Below are 16,723 nucleotides of genomic sequence, written 5' to 3' on the forward strand. Positions count from 1 at the left end.
TGCAGTATATTTCTTTTGGTTATTTATCCCCAAAACAAAAAATGTCCCATAGTTTATTGTAATTCTTTTATCAAAGTTTTCGTATAAATCTTTTATATTCATATCTTCACATACTGTAATTTTATATATTATACTACTTTGGGAAACCATGTATGATGTGTTGCATTTTAGAATGACCACTTGTATAATTATTTTTCTCTAGATTATAAGAAGAAAAACATTTTTAACTATTTACTATATTCTAAAGTGTATGCTTTCAAAAGGTTATTTTTAATTTGTAATGTCTAGGTCATATATTACCTTATACTAATATAGATGCTTTAATACAAGAAAACCCAATTAACCAAGAAGTTTTATACCAGGTCAATTTTTAAACTAATCTAAAACAAAATTGAAAGTATCTTGAATTGTGAACATAAAAAAAATATTTAATTAATTTTTGTTATGTAAATTTTTTACTTGTTGCAAAAAATTAACCTTGAAAACATTGTCGCTAATGAGATTCTTTAGATCATGTGGTATTTGTATGTCAGTAAATTATGAATTCTAAAATACAGATGGTTAAAATAAATTCATCTACATGTTGGATTCTCTAAAACTTTTCTTGGAGCTTTCAAAAGATTTTATTAATGAGAGGCTACTTTGAAGTCATGTCTTGCTTTTATTTTTATTTTTTTACAAATTGACATCATATATCAGCACCAATAAGCAAATTTAGTTATAGGAATATTTTAAAATTTTTCACTTGATTTTAGACTTTATTTTTGAAAAAAATTGGTTTGTTGATGTTCAAGCTTGCTTTTGCCTCTAGATTTTATATTTTTTAATAGTCAAAATAGCTAAAAGCTAGAGTCTACCTATGAGTAGCTTTAGCTAATTCTTGTTTTTTTTTTAATGATCACATTCCATAATAATGCAAAGTTTACAAAGAATAGGCGCTTAATTTTATTAAAAAAAAAATTTTCAAGCTGTGAAGTGTAAGAAGTTCTAAAAAAAGAGTAAAGGATATATTGAAATAATGTACAGAATTTTTCTAGCTTGCATACTATATGCACATAAAGAAAGAAAAAAGGAGTGAAGATAATTTATTGAATCATATGGTATAAATTACAATATTCAAATGAATGACATCATATATGTGTGCAACAAAATATGGAATATGAGTTGTATAATATGATTATAGTGTACATGAAAATAATCACTTCAACGATCGAAAGTATAATATATTATTACATATGAACATTAAAAGAAAGAGAATAATTCATCCAAAGTTAGTAACATTTTCCTGATTCATGAATATAATGGCCCAAGAAATTAAAATAAGAACATTGAACTATTTCTTGTGACTCATTCTAAAATATAAATCAAGTCATTTTTTGCAAAATTCTGCTTACAAGTAATCAAGATATCACAATACATAAAGCCAAGAATCAATGTGCCATTGATATTAAGGCATTCTCAAACAATCATAAAACATATGCATGCAAACTGCAATCCTTTTTTCCAATGTAATTAAGGGCTTATTTGGAAGTGAAGTTTTTGGCCAAGTTCTTTAGTTACTAGTTTTTTAACAGCTTTTGCTATAGGAACCCCAAAAAACTGATCAAAGTTTTTTACTTACACACTTCAAAATAATACACAAAAAACTTTCCCTTCAACTTTTCTTCTTTTTCCTCCCCCACCCAACCGGCCACTACCTCCACCACCGCTTCCGGCTCCAGTAACTATTCCGACCAACTTTTGCCGGCCTTCCTCCTTTTTTTTTTTCTCTCCCTCCCCTCCCCCTTTGACCGATATGTTGGTTTTCAAAATCTCTTTTTTCTTTTTTTTTCTTTCTCCCTCCCCCCTCCCCTCTTTCCCTCTGCCTTTCCCTCCACCTTCCCCCTCCGCAGCTTGGGGAGAAGGAAAATTGCAAAAAAAAAAAAAAATACACTCGGCTGTTGCTGCTTATTCTGCCGGCAAGATAAGGAGAGGAGAGGGAGATGGAACATTGGAAAAAAAAAATCATTTCTGTTGCTGCAAAACTCATGTGCAAAACTCAGGTGGCGGCAGAGGGAGAGGGAGAGGGAGGGGTGGTGGGAGAGCTTTTGCAGGGATGGGGGAGGGGGGTTGCGGGCAGAGGGGTGGCGGGGGAGTTTTTGCAGGGGTGGGGGGGGGGGGGGGCAGAGGGAGGAGAAGGGGAAAGGGAGGAGAGGGGTGGCGGGAGGTGGCATTGGTGGAGTTTGCTGCTGGGGGTGGCGGAGGTAACGAGGAAGGGGGAGGGGGAGGGGGAAGGAAGAAGAAGAAGAAGAAAAGAGGAAAGAAAAGAAAAAGGAAAGAAAGAGAAAGAAAAAGAAAGAGAAAAAGAAAGAAAAAAAGAAAAGGAAAAAAAAGTTTTTCACCCTACAAAAACTTCTACAAAATTTTTCACCTTACAAAAACTTCTACAAAATTTTTTCAAAAACTTTTACAGTGCACTACAGTAAAGTTTTAGACAAACTCCCAAAAAATTCAGGTTCCAAACAGGCCCAAAGTTTCTTGTAAGTACTAACCTGAAAAACAAATTGTGTTGAAATTGTAAGAAAATTTAATCCTAAAATTTGATTTCTTTTTCCTTTTATTTATCAAAAAATGCTATATAAAATGGGAACATTGATTTTGAGCACAAAATGGTAAGAAAAAGAACAAATTGAAAATCTTTAAAGTTTCAAAATCATTGGCGAACCGCTTGAGGTACATAACCACAGATCTACAAGATGGTCTTTTTCTACTTTATAGCAAATCAAATGCAAAAGACAATGTCATTGCATACGGAGTGATAGCTTGAATATTATTTTAAAATTGTACATGAAAAAAGATGCAAGAAGTTGATAAGAAACAAAAGAAAGTAAACTAGAGAAACAAATAGAAGAAATACAAATTGACATAAAGATATAGGATGAACGATTCAACTTTAAAGGGTACCTATGTTACCATAGATTTATATGCAAAATACGAAAGAAAAATGAAATTGAAATGTGTTGTTTATTGGTTGAGGTCAAGAGCTAATTAGCTTTAAAATATAGGACAAAAATAGTTCTCATAATGGACAAACCCTTCATTTGTTGGTAATTAATTGAACCATTAAATAAAATTGGAACAATACAAGCAAAATATAATTTGCATATCTAGTGCATTAGAACTATACAAACTATAATATCTAGTTAATGACTTAATAAATAATAGCAACTTTTGCCAACCCATCTTCAGTTGTCCAGGATCCACATATACTTCACAATCCACATCCACGGGCTGTGGCCTAACAACTTTAGCCAACTTGTCTTCAGTTGTCCAGATTCTGCATATAAAAAGTTATCAGTATTTGTTATGCTATTTCTTGTCCATCATATTTAGTTGTGTTAGGTTGATTCTTTGGTAATCTCACATGGACATGTTTCTTTTTTTTTTTTTATCCGCCTTGAGAAACCTAGGTAGATCATTAACTCATAAATTCTCATAATTCGAGTTTGAAAGTAATCAAAGTTAGAAATAAAAAAAAAGTGAGTGCAATGACATTATTGCCTTTTTATTCATGAAATTATCTATAAGTTAATATTATTTTCTTTTATTGTTAAAAATATAAATTTTCTCTATCATAGCAATTATACAACAATCTCTAATAAAAGCTAAAAATGTTTATATTTAATTTATATCCTGAAAATTTTTCGTGTTAGTTTAATACTTGCTTTTATATGTTTTGTTCAATTTATTATACTTTAAGTCAAACAAAAGGAATAAATAACATAATACTAAAATGAACATAATTATCAAATTTCTTTTTGAAAAATAGGTAATTCTAAACTTAATTTTTGTTTAAAAAAATAGTTTTTCATTATTTTAGTTTACGTGTACTTTTAGGGTACTATTATTTTCATTTTTTTTGTTATATTTACAGTTTACTATTATTGCCTTTTCTTTTTTAAAAAATAAAATTTGATTTCATCTCCATTTTCCTTCTCTAAGTTTAAAAGTAAGGCATATCAGGCATTTTTTGCAAATTTGATTATGAATTGAATATTGGACTAATTTGATAAATAAAAATTGACAATAATATTAGTTTAAAAGTTTGAATAAATTAAAATAATAAAAAAACTACTTTAGAGAAATAAGTTTAGCATTACCCTTGTTTTGAAAATTTGGCAATTGTATTTATTTTTATTATTGTGTTATTTATCCATTTTGTTTAACTTAATGTCTAACGAATTGAATAAGATATATATAAAAGTGAACATTAATCCAATGGAAAAAGTTTCAAGGATATAAACTAAATATTAACCATTTTTAATTTTTTAAATTTGATATTTTTGTATAGTTGATACAATTGAAAAATATAAATCTTTTAGCAATAAATAGAAATGATACTAAGTTATAGATAAGTTCATGAATAAAAGGGTAATAATGTCATTACACTCACTTATTTTTTTATTTCTAACGTTGACTAGTTTTCATGAGGGTGAAATGTATATATTTAAGGTTGAGGGAAGTAAAGTGTGACTAAACCCATAGTCCAGATGGCAAAGTATTATTAACCCATAGTATTATGAAAGTAAAAATTGCTTATTTAATACTTTAACTTTTTATGCTAGTCCTGTAGAATACACCTAGTTTTTTAAAGTTTTAATTTATCTAAGGGTTAATTACACTTTGCCCCCTGAACTTGAACCCTTGTAACACTTTGCCCTCCTAAACTCCAAATATATATATTTTACCCCTTATTGTCAACTTTTTGACTGGGTTAAAATAAAGTTATGTTTTTCATGACCAAAATATCCCTAACTAATTCTTAAACACACATAATAATTGTAACATAATAAATATCTATTTCTTTAGTAGTTGCTAAATGCATCTAAACACAATTGCACTATGTATTTAGATCTTTTAGCACTAAAATGAATTAGATAATTCACAAAAAAGAAGTTTAAGCAACTCAATGTAATTATCTCAATGCCAATAGTAATACTTATTTTAAATAAAATAAAATTAATTAGTGCATTTGGAATGAAAATTATTTACTTATATTTTTAATTGTAGCACTTTTTAATGTGTTTTATATGAGATGAAAACATGATACAATTAAAAATGTATTGAAAAAAGTATTTAGAGAATTTTTATTTTTTTATAAAAAGTAGAATTCAAAGAAAACACAAAGCAAGATATAAATGTGGTATAAAATTATCAAACAACATCTTATTGACTTGTGAAAATTTTGTGCAAACTGCAAGGTAAATGAAAATTATCAAAACTAATTCATTTACAATTTAAAAGAAGAAAGATAAGCGATAGAAAATTTGTGCAAATGTTTTAGGAATTTTTAAATTTTTTTCTCAATAATAAAATTTTTTAATTCTTTGGAAAACTTGTGCAGATGTGACTTTTTTTTTAATGAGATGTTTCATATTTTGATTAAAAGTATAGCATAATTCTAGAACTATTATGTTAGGGCATTAATGTTATTTTGTTAAAATTTTGGACGGAAATTCATCATTAATGTTTGACTAGTCAATGAAAGGGCAAAGTGTATATATTTAATGTTAAAGGAGGCAAAGTGTTATAAAGGGTCAAGTTCAAGGGAGCAAACTATAATTAACCCTTTATCTAATTTAGACTCTAAATTGTTTTCAAAGATTTAAATTAAAGATTCCCTTCAAGAGTAGCTAATAAAAGGGATTGGAGGCACTACCACACAGTCCAAAAGAAACATGATTTAGGCCAATTTTGCCATATATCAACAATAGAAAATTATACGAGTTTTTTAACCTTATACAAGTTCAAATTAGCATAAGTGCATATCTCTAATATTGATATAATGCAGCAATCCAAGAATGTAAGTTTATATAATTAAACAATAGTAATATGTGAACACTGTCAATTGGATTTACATAAAGATTAAAGGAAAAGTTATGCTTTTATTGTCTATTAATGGCTTTTTCTTAGCAATTGATATAAAACCAAATTTTGTTTTTATATTACATATGAAAATGAATGAAAATGATTAATCGATTATCCAAATTGACTTTTTGATTTTAATATGGGTAAAAAATTCAATTTCAATTTTGATTGAAAATTTTATTGAATAAAAATTGATTGACTGGTTTCATTTAGTCGACTAACCAATTTACTAACTCATTTTTACCTTTACCTGCTATATTTTCCTTGAGCCATAACAATGTACTCTTCCTTCCAATAATCACATTGTGTTACTACAACTTTACTTTTTGATCTCATCAATACTAGTATACTATTGCCCAATTCTTTTTCATTTTTAAACATTAGTACCACCTTCTAGTTACCCATTCTTCCTGCCATCATTCCGCTATTTTTTCCTACTTCTTTTACACTTTGTACGGTTGTACCTTTGTGTCCGATGCACTGGCGTCCATATGATTGTTTTCAAGTGAATTATTGGTATATTTTTTTGTGAAAGAATTTGTATATCTTATTTTAATTCTATGGACAAATTCTACTTTGCACCTCCAAACTTGTAACACTATTCTACTTTATACCGCAAACTTCAATTTTGAATAGTTTACACCCTAAACTCTCAACTTTGTCATATTTAAGTCCAGTCAATGACAATTTTTGCAAAATTAATGACATTAAGGACCCAACAAATTAATGATAATATGTTGAAAGTAATCAAAAGGTCTAAGGTATTTGGGGATAATGATAATGATAATGAGTTAGGAAGCGCCACGAAGTTTACTAAGACGCTGTTCTTGGGTGATTTAGATTGTTAATGAGCGCGATTTTATATCAATTGTGCCTCATAAGGTGCGGGTGATTTCTGTTGCTTGGAAATAACCTTCTAGACTATGATACAAGTTAAACACAGATGCTAGTGTAACAAATGATGGGACAGATAGCGGTGGGATGCTACGTGGTTCCGATGGTAGGCTTGTGTTTGCATTCTATAACAAGTTTGGAGAGATTGATGTTTTAAAGGCAGAGGGGTTAGCGTTATTGGAAGGGCTCCAAATGTGTGCAACAAGACGGATACAAGGGATCCAGGTGGAGGTTGATTCTCCAGTGTTGGCTTCGCTGGTGAAATCGGGAGGAATTGGGGGTTGGAGGTACCTTAATATGTTGCAAAGGATTAGAAGGCTTTTAGTGACACTAGGAGAGGATCAGCGCACCATGTGAGGTGTGAAGTTACAAGTTCAATATGCCCAGTGGGATTTTACTAGGCTAATATGCCCATAGCCCTCATTGGCTGTATTTTTCCAATCAAAAATTATTTTTTTTATCATTTTCTGTATGTGGTAGATAATGAAGCATTTTGTCGACATTTCAATTAAGAAAAGAAATAATACTAATAAAGTTGAAGAGCATAATAACACATAATTGAGGTAAACTCTCCGATTGTACGATGTATCTCATTACCTGTGAAAAGTTACAATTTAAGATATAAGATACATTCATCCAAAAATGCGGACTACTATATCTAGAATTGCCTCTCGTCTTTTCTTATCTAGCGTTGCGTTCAATCAGCCAATTCTAGTGGAACTATGTATTATTGGTGAAGAACCCCAAAAAAAAAATCATCTATACTATAACAAGTGGCTGTTGAAGTAAATAATGAATTTTGCTAAAGATATTGGAAAGGAGAAAACAAAGCATCAAGCATTCATGACAAAACTCCATGAGCTTCCATTTGCTTCCAAGTTCCAGCTATGTAAATATCAATCAGATCTGCCAAGAATGAATTATATTACAATTTAATAACATTTTGTATAAATAGTAGAATGACAATCTTGTTAAATCATAGGTAATGTACCCGCAGTTTTTGCCACACTTCATTGCAAAATTTTAAGGAAATACTAAAGCATGAAATATAAAACAAAGTTGTCAAGAACACATTCCCTACTCCTAAGTTTGAGCCACCATTATATTTGAATAATACCTCTTGCCATTCAATTTTTTCTCAAACATTAATGTTGGATATATAAATAAAGAATAGAAAGTTAATAAACAACAGATGCATTCTGAGCCACCATCATATTTGGATAAATACCTCTTGCCAGCCAATTTTTTCTCAAACATGAATTCTAGGTAAATAAATAAAGAACAGAAAGCCAAAAACAACAGATTCATTTTAGCCTATAAATCATGTAGATATATTTCATTCATGCCACATTTTCACCCAGACAACATGAATGAACATAGGACATCAATTTAAACTAAAAGAAAATTTTCTCTTCTTTCTTAAAAAGCTCCAAAAGATTCAAGCAAAAGCTACAAAGAAATTTTAATATATTAGTTTGGTATTTGTTAGAGTTTATTTTTTAAATCCTGAAAAGCAATTTTATTCTCTTTGTAATTCTGAGATTTTAATTTTCTTTTTTACATAAAGGTGTTGGAAAATTCTAGTTGTCTAATTGAGAAAAGGTGGAGAAGCTAAGGGGTAATCACCACCATTTTGATCATTCCCCAGTTATAAACAATTTGGCTAGAAATTGAGGGCGGCACTATTTAAACTTACAACTGGGATGCAGCACATGAACATTCTTTTTCTATATACAAAGATCATATCTTAGAGGTTCTTTTAGCCATTTCAGTTACATCATTCCGAGGATAGGACAGCGAGTAACAAAAGCTACAATCAGTCAATGTACATCATTTTCTTAGAAATTACTACGTCTAAAGAGTAATTCAAAAATGACACCATCAAAGCAGAGAAAAAATTTATAATGATTTCATTAGTAATCACAACTTTCAATGAAATAGGGTGAAAGCAAATGCTATTAAACCTCGACTTGCAACCTCTTATTGATGAATTTACTAAAATCGGTAAAATACTAAAGAAACTGACTCTAAATCTAAAGGAAACGTGGTACCTTCACAAAATTTCATACTCCAAGAATGGTAATTTAAATATTGTAATGCGGTCAATGACCACTCCAAGCATAAATGCATAATTTAATACTTCTAAAAAAAAATGGTACTTTACTTACCACTTCAATAGCCTGTACCAAAAATCTAATATTTGGTACTTCTCCTTCGACAAATATTTTACTACCTACAAGCATCAAAACCATTTATATTAGTCGTATTAAGCAAAAACTGCCCCTAGGCAGAAAGCAATTGGTTAGTTTGTACAACAAAGATTCATAAGATAGATATTGATAAGTCCTATCAAGAAAAATACTAAATCAAATTAGATTAACTTTTTCTCAGGGGATAAAAACAAAGAACCTAAATAAAGGTGCACTTTGAAAAAAGAATTTCTCCAATCCTTTGTACTTTGTTGCATATCTTAATATCTTGTAATAAACATTTGGAACATATTAGAGCATAAAAGATAATTATAATTAATATATTAGACCATCAAATCTAGCATAGGGTATGTGAAAACACAATATGAAGCAAAACAATAGCAACAAAGCCTGAGGATTAGCAGGAACTGAAGAATTTGTTATGCCAAACCATAAATGGCATTAAGCACTAAACATATGAATGCATTTCCAAAGTTTCACATCCAGTTCATATCAATGCAGTAGGGCAACCCCTAGTCCCTAATGTGATTTTTAGAAGTTACCAAAAAAAAAGTAATTTGCAATGTCAGAAGACAACAATGATCTAAAACTCAAAATAGCAAATAGTTAAACTCAAAAAGAAAAACTTTTAAAGCTAATTTTATTGCATGCCAAGTGAATTTGTGAAAGGATTTGGGCCATTATATGCTGTCTACAAAAGGAAATATACAATCACATTGAAATAGGTAATATGAAGTCATTCATTGGTCTTTTTCTCAAGCATGGAACTATATCCGTAATCACAAAAGATTGAAATAGGTAAGACGAATTAAATTGAAATAGGTCAGCAAAGTAAAGATAAGATTTTAATTCACTTTTTAATGGAAGCAAAAGTAAGAAATTATCCAGCTAATTAGTGCAAAATAACAAGGGGCAAAACTATAGCTACGCAGTAACTTGATCCATTTTCTAGTTAATGATATGATTTAAAGTCTTTAATCAAATTGTTAATTTACTCACTGCTTCAAGCCACTGCCCAGCATCTGATAGAGATTTCCTATCCTTGGGCAAACCTTTGACTGCCCACAAACACAAAAAATCAATTAAAATTGCTATTATAACCAAAAAAATTGCAGAAAGAAGTTCGATCATTTATCAACTTGAGATTCACTATATAAACTGTCAACAAATTTTACTAAGAGACTTATAATTTTTTGTACTATAAAAACAATTATTAACAAATAGTCATTAAAATACGTATCATCACAAGATGCCTTTGGTAACTCGAAACTTTGGCCAATGATCAATTTTACATATGAGTTCATGATTGTTCAAGAAGACATGCAAATTGTATATAATTAGCATAAGATATGCAAACATGCACTACAATAGACATGCATGCATGCACTATTATTCTAGCTTAATCAAGCAAATTGATTAAGAAACCAAAATTAAAGAAAACGCCAACTGAAAAAACCAGAAAAGGGAAAAGAAAAACAAATCCAGATTTTTTTATCAAAAAAAAACCATCAAATTCCGCATATGATGAATTCCAACCAGCTAAACCTCTCTTTCTTTTGGATAGTTCTGTCTAAACAGTATGTGAAACATAAAGGAGGACCGAGATTGGAACCTGAACTATTAAAATCTCTAAAAACATCAACTGCAAATGCAAACTGCAGATTCGAACCTGAAATATAATGCAAATGCATGTTAAATAAAAATAAAAACACTAAAGCAAATCATATGATTTTTTTCCTAGACAAAATCTTCTTGTTTGAAGCAAATCTTGTCCACATCACGCCTGTGCTACCATATGCTGTGCTATAGGCACAATAAAAATCTCCTCTATATATGAATAAAGCAAATGACTTCCCAAAAAAAGGTAGAACTAAATCTTGGTGAATATATCGACATAAATAAGTGTTTTTTACACCCTGCAATCTTCAAGGCAATAAAAAAACACTGATTCCTAAAGCTAAAATGTTTACCTAAGCAACAGTAATATGTCGAGCTATAAAGACACTAAGCCAAGTTAAATAATGACACTCTAGGAAAAAAGAAAAAAAACACAAGTCAAATAATGATCTAAACATTTTAATGCTATTGCAAAAAAAAAATTAAATACTTAAAATTCATCCCAACTTCCCTAGATTCATAAACTCTGTATGTGTAGAACAAACTAACAAAAAAAAAACTGAACTCCCGTTTAAAAGTACCAACAACCAGAGATCTTTAAAAAAAGACATCTCTGAAAAAATTACAACAACGATAGATAATTTTTGGATGGTAAAAAAAAATTATTGAAGAAAAAAGAAAGATCTAGGAGGGGAGATATTCAAAATAAAAAGAAAAAATAGCAGTAAGAGAAAATAGAGCGAAATACCTGAGCAAGAAGATGAAACCGCTACCATGCGAACCTGCAAATCCAAACAATAGAAGAAAAGACGGTAGCAACAAAATAGATGGTAAATAGATACTTTCATAAAAGGATAAAAATAAAAAGCTATACAGAGAAAGATTGTAAAAAAAAAAAATGAAAATTAAGGTAATTAAGAGAGAAAACCAAAGGGAAATACCCTTTAACTTGTAAGAAGAAGACCAACGTGTGACCTCTATTTTGTCTTGCACTGTTATTTAATATTCAATTAAAGAAGAACTAGGAGGTATAACTGCGGCGTTGCGCGGTGGAGTAACCAACATGCATGCCCCTTTAGACGGGGTTAAGAAGGGTTTATATGAATGGTGATGGCGTGGTTGGATTAAATATTAAGAGTACAACATATCTTAAAGTCGATTACTGTAAGAAAGTATGAAAATAAAAGGAAAGTTCGATGTGTTGCAGAAGAAAAAAGATGGTGTGTAAAGATACAAGGATGAGTATAAAATGTAAACGTGGTCTAATTGGTTGTAATTCTGAAACTGGCTGGTGTAGTAGATAAAAAAGAGTTCACTTGAAACAAAATGTATCTGTTTGATTCAACTATCAAATTGTGCAGCAAATTGATAGATCAGTTCATTACACATATAGAATCATGGCAATCCATGTGCATGCATTAATTTAATTACTGAGCAAAAAAGTGCTACTTGGCTCCAAAAGTCAGGTGCTCTGATAAATAAACAGATAAATATACCAAATGGTGATAAGTATTTGGGAGTTACATCGTATCAAATTCATTCCTGACAACAATGTAGAATATGTCAGCCTTGATAACTGAAGCATTAGTTCTAAGCAAAAACATCTAAATGGAACTCAAGGCACATATATTAGTTCAACAAAACACAAGCTTTGCATCTATTTGAGCTTGTCTATTCTCGACAGTATTTAAAAGATTTGCAACATCACTAATGCAACTTGAAAGAGCAGCATAGATAAGGAAAGATCAGACAAGTTTTGTTTTTTTGCTGCTGCCAGAGTCATCAACTTCTGTAGGTTCTTCTTCTATCTCTCCAGCATCTCTAAACCTTCTTGTGAGACGAATTCGTGGTTTTGAAGAAGATCGTTGTCCCTCTAAAATGAAAAAGTGAGCAATGTTAATAAATTGAACAAGACGAATGGAAAGCAAAATTATAAAAAAAAACCTGAAGAACCAGCTTCTGAGTTCTGTTCTTCAGCTTGGAGAAATTGATTCTGAACACTGATGCTGGAATCTTTGTTGAAAGAAGATGTTGCTGCATTTTCTTCAAAGTAATAAGCAATTGTGTAACGGTGATTTTCACTACCATCCTTAGTATTTCCTGGTTTCAGCTGGGCAATGAACAGAATAGACAAGTGGTCCATTGAAATGCAGAGAGAGACAAAGACAAAGACAGAGACCCTGTAGTAGTCAACATCTGCATCAATTTCCTCTTGTTGGAATATCATCACTTCATCTTTTACAACCTACAAAGAAGTAAATGTGAGGAAATTTTCTGAAAAATTTGGAACCATGAACAGAATAAAGAGTTTTCAACTGAGTGATCACTTGGATTGACAGCTTGAAGCATGTCAGATAAGAGATCCTGAACATCATACATAGATCCTATGCTTGACAAACAATAACCACAAAAATAATCCAAAATCAAACTATAAGCTAACCAAAAAAATAAAGTGAAATGTATCAAACATAGAACACAAGATTTAAGAATATTGTGTAAAAATTTTGAAGGTAATTTTAACCTTAAATTTTCCATTTCTGTAGCCATGGCTTCATCAAACCTAGTAGAGGAATGGCTTACCATTCCATAACCAAGCCGTAGATGTCGTGGTGTTGGATGCGTCATAGGCGGTGTAAATATGCTGTATCTAATGAACATTGGGGAAAGCCCACACAGAAACGCTGATGCATGCAGAATCACATACAACACATAATAATCAACATGGTTGCAGGGTGGCTTATGCCAAGTTAGGCAATAAACAGCATTCATAGAACATTATGCAATTAATGTGATATTACTGAAAAAAAGCCATTTGTTAGCTTCATTAGAGTGCCTTCAATGCCTGCTATAGTCTACAATGTAACATCATGCTTACATTGTTCTTTCATTTTTTTTTATTAGTCTACAATGTAACGTCATTTGTTAGCTTCATTAGATACACAAATGCACTTCTTTCCTTCCAAATCAAAGTAAGAAATAAAAAATTTTGTATCTCTAATGCAGAACCATTACAATGAAAACTAACACTAAGAGATGAATCGAACAGCTGTTTCCAATGTATGTGTCTGCACTTTAGTCCTTTGATGTAATGACAAGTAACCCAAATACACCAGTGAGAACATACTGCAGATGTGGGGGAAAAAAGGAGAGAATAATTATTCCATCAAATCAAACTACTTTTGGGGTAGTACCAAACCTGGTTGTAGTTCAAAATCTTGCTGCTGTAGCTAATATGGAATTTGACATGATCACCTTTAAAATTCAAAGAGTGACACATTTAGAATTTAATATATGCACAATTTGAGAATTACTGTGTAGAACAGATATTATCATTTAAACAGTAATTGTTGCAATTAGTAGTTCACAAAAGCAATCTAAAGAAAGGGCATAGTAAAAGGCTAAACAACATTTGGCTCAACCAGTTGATACAACCCTTAAATGTATCATCAGATAATTGCTTGGGATTCCATGCTTAGACAGCATAATGAATGCTTGGGTTTCCAAGCCTGAGCACTATCTCGTGGCATTCAAAGATCTTGTTATGGATTCATTCTTATAGGTATGTAGAAGAATAAGACAGATGACTCAGTCGTTAAAGATGTAACCAACTTTTCCCAAGATTTTGATGTGCTAAAAATGTTAAATGGAAATAAAAAGCTTTCAACATGGGCTGATTATTAAGTATATGAACTTGGGATGCTCCAAAAGCCAACAATGCTCCATATCCTTTCTTCTAGTGTATACAAACTGAACTAATCTAATAAATTATCAGACAATCATCCAAGTTCGTTTCATAAAAGGCAATTGAGACAAAAGACAAAACACCATCTACTTAACTCTTCCAAAATTCCTTGATAGATAAATAAGCTATGATAATTCAAAAAGTAAGATAAGACAGATTTTTTCTTCAAAAAATAATGAAAAAAAGGCTGAAAAAAGAGTACGACAACTCAAGGTGTATGCCTAACCTCATTTTTTCCACATAAGATTGGTTTCCATGCAAAAGTTCAGCAGAAATACAGCCAACTGACCACATGTCTACTGCCGAATCATATTTCGTAGCTCCAACAAGCAACTCCGAAGGTCTGCTCAATACATAGAAGAGTAAATTTTCTTGATTGAAAATTAAGACAACAAAACATATAGTATATGTTCGATATTCATGAATTAAATAACCACTCTGAACATATGGAGAAGGATAAGTACCAGGAGAGGCCACAATCTCTTTCAGTTTAATAACATTTTCATGCTACATGAAAAATATAAAATAAAAAGAAAAGAAAGAGGGAAGCTAAGCATCCTAGAATGATTTGATAACAAAAATACAAACAGTAATCAAAATTCATGTAACCATCTAAAAGGCACAAGAGAAGGAAGCCTTTATAATCGTCAAAAACAAATCTAATAAAACAGAACTCAAATCTAAGAGGGGAGGATAACACCATGGCCAATAACAAATTGCAGTGTAAAATGGGGAAAAAAATCCATGCGAAGCAAATACGCAGAGGAACCATGATTACGATTAAAACGCACCAGTAAAAGAAGCTCGGCGAGACCGAAAAATAGCAGAAGAAAATGTAACGAAGCTCGCAATCAAGCTGGCCAGAAGGCGGTGAAATGAAGAAGAAGAAAGCTGCGGCATGTTTATTAGTGAGCCAAAAATCAAAGACTCTAAAGGGAAAAAAAAAAACAACCAAAAACCCAGATTTAGTAATGAAACTTAAAAGTGAAAGGCAATAAAATCAGTATCTCCATCTTCACAGCTGAAAAGAAGAAACGAAATAAAAAAAATAAGAAAAAAAGGGAACAAGAAAAAACACAGATCGGGGAAACAAAAAGCAAAGGCTCAAAACATCAGCGCACACCAGACGAAAACAACGAATCCTTGAAAAAAAACCCATAAGCCACCTAAAGATCGATGAAATCGACCAAGAGAAGGCAACACCGCTGCAAAAAATCCAGCAGGTGAAAGAGAGGGAATGGCTGATCCAAAACCACAATTGAAAGGAGATGAAGTAAAACGAGCAAAACGAAGGCGGCGAGAGGAAGGAGCTGGCCAGAGAAGGCGGCGAGAGGAAGCAGCTCAAAAAAGGGGAACAGGTTCAAGGGCACAACCAATTTGAGAAAATGGAAATGAGAAAGCAGATGAGAAAACCCTAGGAAAAAAGGGCACAACCAACCCATCTTGGAATTCGGACGACATCGGAAGACACATCCATGATAAATCATGCCAATTACCATTCTTGAGAAAACTCTGCTATTAGCTCCGGACAATGCAGCTGTGAGAGCTGGGAAAGGAAAGGAACTGGTATGGCCATCCATTCCAAAGCAGAAAACCCATGTGCGACCCAATTACCCGAAGCATTCCAATGGAGCATCCGGAGAACCGCAGACTTAGACAGCTCACGTGTACGGCACATGACGACGACGAAACCCTTTGGTGCGTTGTATGTTATGTTGAAAAGAAGAAGTGAAAAACAGAGAAAGAGAAAGGAAGGGAGAAAGAACCTGAGAAGAAAGGAAGAAAGCGACGGAGCAAAAGCAAGAAACACAATGAGCGGCGCAAGTGAAGACTCTCAAGAATCCTATCTATCCAAGAAGGAGGTGAAATCTCAATATTGTCCTCAACTCAATTCGCTCAATTAATAGGAGACGATCACCAATTGACCAATGACAAAGCGCCACGTCAGCAATTGAAACTCAATTGCAAACCTCCCTATTCCCCAATAGACTAGATATGTTAATTATCAATTTCCTTTGACCACGTATTTCGAGAAGCAAATATGGTTGCGGATAGGTTGGCAGCTTTGCGTGGACAAGATAGTAGTATGATTTTTGGATCTTATTAGCAATTGCCTAGGAAGGTTCGAACATGTTTAGCTCTAGATCTTAGGCAGTTTCCATCCGTTAGACATGTTTCCAGGTAGCCATTTTGGATTCGGTATTGGCAGGTCTATCTTAAATTCCTTGTAATTTTTATTTCATGGAATAAATAAAGGAGTGTCGTCCCTCCCTGAATTTGGGGTTTTTTGGCCAAAAAAAGGTTCTAAGGTATTATAGCAAAAATAAAATAATATATTATCATTAATTTGTAT

General features: G+C 31.9%; 2 long non-coding RNA genes across 2 annotated transcripts; both read right to left on the reverse strand.

The window, feature by feature from the left end:
- Positions 1–7,558: 7,558 nt before the first annotated feature.
- LOC113748464 lies at positions 7,559–10,048 on the reverse strand. Its single transcript, XR_003464322.1, has 3 exons — positions 10,011–10,048; positions 8,970–9,034; positions 7,559–7,707 (listed from the first exon to the last, which is right to left on the reverse strand). It is a non-coding gene; the product is annotated as an uncharacterized LOC113748464 (long non-coding RNA).
- A 581-nt stretch (positions 10,049–10,629) lies between these two features.
- On the reverse strand, positions 10,630–11,646 carry LOC113748465. The gene is made up of 3 exons (XR_003464323.1): positions 11,570–11,646; positions 11,377–11,410; positions 10,630–10,680 (listed from the first exon to the last, which is right to left on the reverse strand). It is a non-coding gene; the product is annotated as an uncharacterized LOC113748465 (long non-coding RNA).
- Positions 11,647–16,723: the final 5,077 nt, after the last annotated feature.

Source organism: Coffea eugenioides, chromosome 9 (assembly GCF_003713205.1).
Source record: "Coffea eugenioides isolate CCC68of chromosome 9, Ceug_1.0, whole genome shotgun sequence".
Taxonomy (NCBI): domain Eukaryota; kingdom Viridiplantae; phylum Streptophyta; class Magnoliopsida; order Gentianales; family Rubiaceae; genus Coffea; species Coffea eugenioides.